Below are 7,375 nucleotides of genomic sequence, written 5' to 3' on the forward strand. Positions count from 1 at the left end.
TCTATTTTTTAGTAGAGATGGGATCTCGCTCTTGCTCAGGCTGGTCTCCAACTCCTGACCTTGAGTGATCCACTCGCCTCGGCCTCCCAGAGTGCTAGGATTACAGGCATGAGCCACCGTGCCAGGCCCAGATTAATTCTTGAGATAGAACACAAAACCTGCAAGAAGTTTTATGCATGTGACAGTATTTGGGGCTGTACTTGGTCCACCTGGAGGGGTCCGCAGCACCCTCTGCCTTTAGGCCACTGGTGGCCAGTGGTTAGTGGACACCTGTGTAGCCCAGTTCTGGAAGCTTTATGCGAGCAGCGTAATTTAACCAGGCTTGATACAGCGTGGACCATTAGTGCTAAAATTCTCCTGCATTGATATTTAAATGAAACAGTTTTTAAAAAATATGTTGCTGTATTTTGTAGAATAGTAAAGGTATGATTGTATTTGAGATTTTTTCATTTTTCTTTGTGCAAATAGAGTTTTGGGCTGAAAATTTTTTGTATGTGTTTGAGTTAAATATAAAAAGTTGGTTCATTTCAAAGCTCAAAAATTGTTCAACTTGCAGCTTGGTATTGCAGATAAGATTTTGTAAGAACTTTGCTTTAGAGAATGCCACTCTGGCTAAACTCCTACAGTCTAGGCCAATGTCATAATTTTAAAAATACCATATATTCCAAAACTACCATGTATGTATCAATAGACCTTTTGTAACCTTGTTTTCTGCTTGACAGATTTAAGAGAAACTACCCAGGTATTACATGAGCCAAAATGAGAGCAAGGTCTTCTCTCCAGACTGTGTAACCTGGCGCCTTACCAAGTTGTGCTCTTCTGTTTTCCTGTGCAAATGATGTTGAGCAGAATGACATACTTGAAAATGCTGTAAATGAGATGGTATGAAATAAATTCTGACCTATGGATATACCTGCTTTTCCCTTTTCTACCAGATAATTTTGTTGGGAGTGTTCAGCCACATCTTGAAGCAGCAGCAGTTGGGAAGCATCTTGGTGTGCCCTCAGAGGACTTGTGGGAATGCATCTCTAAGCAACTTTTGTTTCTTGAGACAGGGCCTCGCTCTGTTGCCCAGGCTGGAGTGCAGTGGCACGATCAGAGCTCACTGCAGTCTTGAACTCTTGGACTCAAGAGATCCTCCTGCCTCAGGCTCCCAAGTTGCTGGGATTACAGGCATAAGCCACTGCGCCTGGACCCTAATCACTATTAAATGCTTATTCAATGTGGGTTTTTGAGAATTCCGGGATCACTGTCTGATGACAACCATTTTCTGATTCTGCATTCCTAACAGATCATGTGCTGGTGTCCCAGTGTGTTGGAAGGAGCACTGTTCTTGGAGCCAGAAGTTCAGGCTCAGAGAAGCACTAGTGTGGAATGAAACAGACTGGCTGGGTGCAGTGGCTCATGCCTGTAATCCTAGCACCTTGGGAAGCCAAGGGGGGAGGATTGCTTGAGGTGAGGAGTTTGAGACTGGCCTGGTCACTATAGAAAGACTCCTGTCTCTACCAAAAATAAGAAAACTTACCTGGGCATGAGACGCACACCTGTAGTCCCAGTTACTCAGGAAGCTGGGGCAGAAGGATCATTTGAGCCCAGGAATTTGAGACTACAGTGAGCTAAGATCGCACCACTGCACCCTAGTCTGGGAGACAGTAAGACTCTATCTCAAAAAAATTAAAAAATGAAAGAAACTGAGATGGCCAGAGATCTGAGCCCAGTTCCTCCTGTGTAAACAGTTCTGCCTTTCTCCCCAGGCCATGTAAATCCTGAGCGATCCAGGATCTGTTAATCACCATGAATGGGGGTAGGACTCAAAGGCACCAGGAGCCCCATGTGATTTCTTCAGGTTCCTTGAAGTGAGTCTTATTAGATGACCAGCATGCAGACTTTGTATCAGGGACTCCAGGGAATGGGACCCTGGGGAGATAACCATTCGGAGGGGCTGGAAGACTAGGGGCCAAGACCATCTAGTGAAGGATGGACCCAGCCACTTTGTTCCCTATTACACCAACAGAGGCCAGGCTACAACTTTCATGAGCATGCATTGGACATTGGAAATACTGTGCGGATAGCAACTAAAACTACTGGACTGCTTAATGCCACGCGTGGTGGGAGGCGTGACAGCTTGCTGGCTTCCCGGCCTCCATGGAGCAGCTGCTGTACCCTAGAGGGACTGAGAGGCTTCTCCTCACCCAGCCCCAACCTGCCTGCCATGTCCCGGCCAGGCCTGCCCAGGACACATCAGCAGAGCGCCCAGTCCCTGTGCTCACTGGAGTGTTTACAGGACACAAAGGAGTGAGGGATTGAGAAGTGGCTGGGAGAAAAGTGTTCTAAAAGGAAAGAAAGTTTGAGGGCCGTGAGGCAGAGGGTGTGTGGTGTGTCCTGGAGGCCAGTCTGGATAGGACAGGGGTACAGGGAGAAGCAGGAGGACGTGGAGAACGTGACAGTGTGGAGGGGATGGTGGCAGTGGCAGGGAGGGCAGGGGAGGCTGGGCTCTGGAGTCAGGAGGTTTGGGCTTGAATCCCAGCTCTGCCACTCACTGGTTGTGATTCCTTGAGCTACTTAACCTCTAACCCCTTTCTGTGTAAGCTTTCCGACCCCTGAAGGGGAAAAGCATGACACTTGCCCCAGTGGATTGAAGACAGGATCCAATGAGGTTATGAATGGAAAGTGCTAGTACACGGTAAGTGCTCAGTCAATGCTCACTCTGCTTGGTCTTCTTATAGACCTGGTCAAGGACTCCTTTTTTTGTATTTATTTATTTATTGGTTTTTATTTTGTATTTATTAGTTCCCCAGCTAACTTCTTTCCTTTTTCTTTCTTTTTTTTTTTAGTAGAGACAGGGGTCTCACTCTTGCTGAGGCTGGTCTCAGCTCCTGACCTCAAGCGATCCATCCACCTTGGCCTCCTAGAGTGCTAAGATTACAGGCATGAGCCACCACGCCTGGCTCAAGGACTTCTTTAATTTCCTTCACAGCAGTATCCTCAGTGGGTCAGCTCAGGTCCCCAAGAGCATCCTACTGAGGTGACAATTGGCTTCTAATAGTTTCCATCTTCATCTCTATTAAATTTTACGAGGCTTACACTTTCTTATGGGTAATAGCCCATTCATGTCTTCATTTCCACTCATTTTTATAAAATTAGAGCAAAATTATACAGATAACTTGAGTAGTTGCACAGGCTGGCTCTGTGGAGCAGAGCGGCTGCTGCCCGGTGGGACCGTGGGGCAGGCCAGCCTTCTGAACACCCAGGAGCTGATCCTGCAGGGGGTGAAACAGCCAAGTCTGAATTCAGTGTACAAAAAGGGAGTCGGTGGGCAAGGTAACACTGCTGGCATTATGTGGAAGTTGAGAATCTCCTGGGTTCCCCAGCCCTCTATATTGGGGTGTCCTTGACGCCTGTCATGCAAGAAGCTCTTGCTGTAGACTAGCACATTTTTACCCTTTTCCAGTTGTTTTTTAACAGCCTGAGTCACCCAACCACAGGTTCCCCTGTTGTCCAGCACAATGTCCAATCCTAACGGTAAAACCAAGTCTCGAAGAGGCGCAGCATGCATATGAAAAAGGCAAGTGGTCGGGAACCTGGTATCTATCTTTAAAAAGAGAACATTCTGGAGCAGAATATCCCATTTCCCTTTGGTACTCTCCTCCTGAATGTCCCATGGTACTTCAGACTTAACTTACTGTATTAGTTTCCTGTGGCTGCTGGAACAAATTACCACCAATAGCAGCTGAAAACAACACAGATGTATTGCTTTATAGTCTGGAGATGAGAAATCTGACATGGGTCTCACTGCACTAAAATCAAAGTGTCAGCAGGGCTGTGTTGCTTTGTGGAATCTCTGCAGGGGGTGGGGGGGGATTCTGTTTTCTTGCCTTGAATTTGGGTACCAAAAATGCCTGGATTTGCACAAGATGGAAACATTTTCCATATGGCTTTTTTTTTTTTTTTTTAAACATTTCCTGTCAGTTAGCTAGAGGTGTAATAGCAATTCGGCATACACTGGCTGTTACTATGAAAAGTATTCCCCTAAAGGTGTGTATTCTTAAAGTCCAAACTTAAAGCACAAATAGAACTTAGACATTCTAGTATATCCCTTAGTACACAAACTTTTAGAGAGATCTCGTGCATCAATCTCTCTTTGACAGATGTTGCATAATAGTCAGTTTGGGCTTCAAGACAAGAACCAAATTGCTATGTAGCTGGTGGAAAAGAGTCACGTGCTTCAGGAGCAAATAGAAAAACTGACATCTTACCATGAAAATCAGAAAGGCTGACTGCTATTTGCTCTCCAATTTGTCATGGACTCAGACTATACAAAACCCAGCTGGCCAGTCCAGGGTTCCATTTTGCATCTGCTCACATGTCTCGAGAGGCTCTCAATAGGAACTTAGAACTCTGTGACATCTGCGACATCACCAACCACAGCAATAACAACTGCAATAGTTAGATTGCCTTGACTCATTTATTTATCAAAAGTTATTTGTAAAAAAGCAAAACAAAACAAAAAAAACACAGAACCGCCTCCCTCCAAAGTCATCCAGAATCTCCAAACTTCTTCCTCCCACTCTGATCCTCTTCCCCTGTGTGCTTCCCTCTCTTCGATCCTCTGGGGTTCCCAATGGTCATTCTGAAATGAAATCTCAGGCCAGAGCACAAAGTTAGGAGGCCCGCACACGGTTACTATTGCACAGTAATGATCTAAAACCAGACACACCCACACACAGTCACTGATAAGTGGATTTTCAATGCACTTGATTTATCTACACAATTTACCTCCTTGAAAAGGAAACCCATATACACTGTTGGAGGGAATGTAAACTAGTACAGCCACTATGGAAAGCACAACGGAGATTTCTCAAAAAACTAAAAATAGGCCAGAGATGGTGGCTCACGCCTGTAATCCTAGCACTCTAGGAGGCCGAGGTAGGTGGATTGTTTGAGCTCAAGAGTTTGAGACCAGCCTGAACAAGAGTGAGACCCCCATCTCTGCTGAAAAAAAGAAAACCCAGAAATAAATTAGCTGGACATCTAAAAATATATAGAAAAAATTAGCGGGCATAGTGGTGCGTGCCTGTAGTCCCAGCTACTCGGGAGGCTGAGGCAGGAGGATCGCTTGAGCCCAGGAGTCTGAGGTTGCTGTGAGCTAGGCTGATGCCATGGTACTGTAGCCCGGACAACAGAGACTCTGTATCAACAACAACAACAAAAAAATTAAAAATAGAATTATCATTTTATTCAGCAATCTCACTACTGGGTACCTCCCCACAGGAAAAGAAATCAATGTATCATAAGGACACCTGCTCTCACACGCTTATCGCAGCACTATTCACAACAGCAAGGATATGGAATCAATGTAAGTGTCCATCAATGAACGAATGGATAGAGAAAATGTGGTGTATGTGTACACAACAGAATACTATTCAGTCATAAAAAGAAGGAAATCGTGTCATTTGCAGCAACATGGATGGAACTGGAAGTCATTATCTTAAGTGAAATAAGCCAGGCACAAAAAGACAAATATTGCATGTTCTCACTTATAGGTGGGAGATAAAAATTTTGAATACATGCAGGTAGTGAGTAGAAAAATAGACAACAGACTCCAAGCGTTGGAGGGGGATGGGGAAGGCTGAAGAGCAGTGAGCTAAAGGGCACTAACGTACAGTAAGATAGAAGGCATAAATTCAGTGTTTGATGGCAGATTAGGAGGACTATACTCAACAAAAGTGTACTGTCCTTGGATGACACACACCCTGAATACCCTGACTTGATTATTACATGTTACGTACATGTCACAAAATTTCTCGTGTACCCCATAACTTTGCACGAATAAAAAATCTACCTTCTTTGTCACTTTATTTCAGTCTAAGGGGTGGGAATGAGAGCAGGGTTATTATATGAGTAGTTCTTACTTCTGTGACAACCTTGAATAATTTTTATGGTGGGCCCTGTGTGCCCGAGAGCCCACCCAAAGTTAGACAGTCCACTGTGGCCTGGCCACATGGTTACTTGGTCCAGATCTCCAACTCAGCCCGCCTTTCTTTACCCTTGCCCCTTGTCTAAATCACCTGACCTTCACCTCCAAAACTGATCAGGTACTGCTGAAAGCCAAGTGTTTCTTAGGCAGCTCTGGTGCCTAAGAGCTTGGCGGCCAAGTCCGTCGTAAATAAAGGGTTTCCAGTAGGATAGAAAATCTCTCATTTTCTGACACACGGGCAGTTCAGTGAGTGAAATCCTTGCTAATCAAAACCCCGTTAATGTGAAAAAGAAATAAAAAAAAGAAAACAGAGAAGAGAAAAGAAGGTGATTCAAATAGTACAAAATAGAGAAAATCATGAAGCTGATTAAAGTGAGTTTGCTGGTTTTTATCTGTATCAAGAAAAGATTTTATTATGCCCCTGTGTGTGCATGCCAGTGTCATGGTCACTGCAAGGAATTCTTGCCTCCCAAGGACTTACCCTGCTGCTCCTGGAAGGTCACCTAGAGACAAGAATGTGCTTCTCCTTGGAGCAGGGACTCTGCTGACACTTCCCAGTTTAATCAGTTTCTCTGCTGGAGCCAGAGTTATCTCTTATTGACTCAGTAACAATTAACTTTTTAACATAAGCGTAGCCTCCAACCACAAATATGCCACAGTTTCAACAGATGATGTGTCAGCCCTTGAGTACTTGTTAACTAGGGACTTTTATCTTGCCAGGCCTCCCAAGAGCTTAACAATTCAGTGCATAACAAATATCAGAAAATTTATTACTGTGCATTTGGCTTTTGTGGATGGCGAATAAAGAATGGGTCATGGGAACGACACGTCTCAGGGTAAGTTACATCTGGAAACCACCATTAACAACCATTTATTTTAATACTGTCTAATCATAAAATTAATATATTCTCATTATAAGAATATTGGAAAAACTGGAAAGCTAGAAAAGAAAAAAACAATCACAGTTCCCTTATCCAATGGCAGAGACTATTATATTTCAGTATTTTCACCCCAGCATTTGCATTTGTGCAATTATACTTCCTCCTCACTGCCCCCCCCTTCCTTGCCTAGTTATTGTTAGGCATCGTTACTTATTCTATGTGTGTTACCCAGATAAAGTTGGGTTACTTTGTCTTACTCTTTGTGACTTTGATAAAATCAACTCAAACCTTCTCTTCCTACATCCTATGGGAAGTTCAGGGACCTCCTCAGGATTTCTGGCTTGGACTTCTCACTTCTACTGGAATGTCAGTTTCAACTTTTTGTCTTGTGAATGTTTTTTAATCTTTCACACTACTTTGATCCAAGTGAGAGACTAGATGCCTCTCCGCAGTTCTCTTTGTGTGTGAACATCTGTCTCCTCGTTCCTCTGTAGAGCAGCAACACTGTGGTTTTGGG

Source organism: Eulemur rufifrons, chromosome 6 (assembly GCF_041146395.1).
Source record: "Eulemur rufifrons isolate Redbay chromosome 6, OSU_ERuf_1, whole genome shotgun sequence".
Lineage (NCBI taxonomy): Eukaryota > Metazoa > Chordata > Mammalia > Primates > Lemuridae > Eulemur > Eulemur rufifrons.